At 42.7% G+C, this 356-nt stretch overlaps 1 long non-coding RNA gene across 1 annotated transcript in view; it reads left to right on the top strand.

The window, feature by feature from the left end:
- Window positions 1–356, top strand: part of LOC108444608 — a 3,194-nt gene continuing 2,838 nt past the window's right edge. Inside the window, exon 1 of the long non-coding RNA XR_001859247.1 lies at window positions 1–12. This is a non-coding gene — a long non-coding RNA (uncharacterized LOC108444608). The remainder of the gene's footprint in view (window positions 13–356) is intronic.

The raw sequence follows: 356 nt of genomic DNA, 5'->3' as shown, positions 1-356 counted from the left end.
GTGCGGACGGAGGTGAGCGCTGCGGCCCCGCTCCTCCCTCCTTCCCTCCTTCCTTTCCTTTTTTGCTCTCATTTTTCTTCTTTTTCTCCTTTTTTCCTTTGTTTTTTCCCGCCTTTTGTTTTTTTGCTTTTACGCTTTCTGTTTTTTCCATTTTTCCTCCCTTCCCTCTGCCCCTTTTTTTTCCCTTTTTTTTTTCCCTTTTTCTCTTCCCTTTTTCTCTTTTTTTCCTTTTCCCTTTTTTGTCTCACCCCTTTTTCTCCTCTTCTTCCAACTCCTTTTACTTTCTCCTTTTCCCCCCATTTCCTCCTCTTTCTGTCCTTCTTTTTTCCCCTTTTTTCTCCCTTTCTCTCCTCTTG

This window comes from Corvus brachyrhynchos, unplaced genomic scaffold, assembly GCF_000691975.1.
Source record: "Corvus brachyrhynchos isolate BGI_N302 unplaced genomic scaffold, ASM69197v1 scaffold442, whole genome shotgun sequence".
NCBI classification, from domain to species: domain Eukaryota; kingdom Metazoa; phylum Chordata; class Aves; order Passeriformes; family Corvidae; genus Corvus; species Corvus brachyrhynchos.
This window is presented reverse-complemented; position numbering and strand designations above follow the sequence as displayed.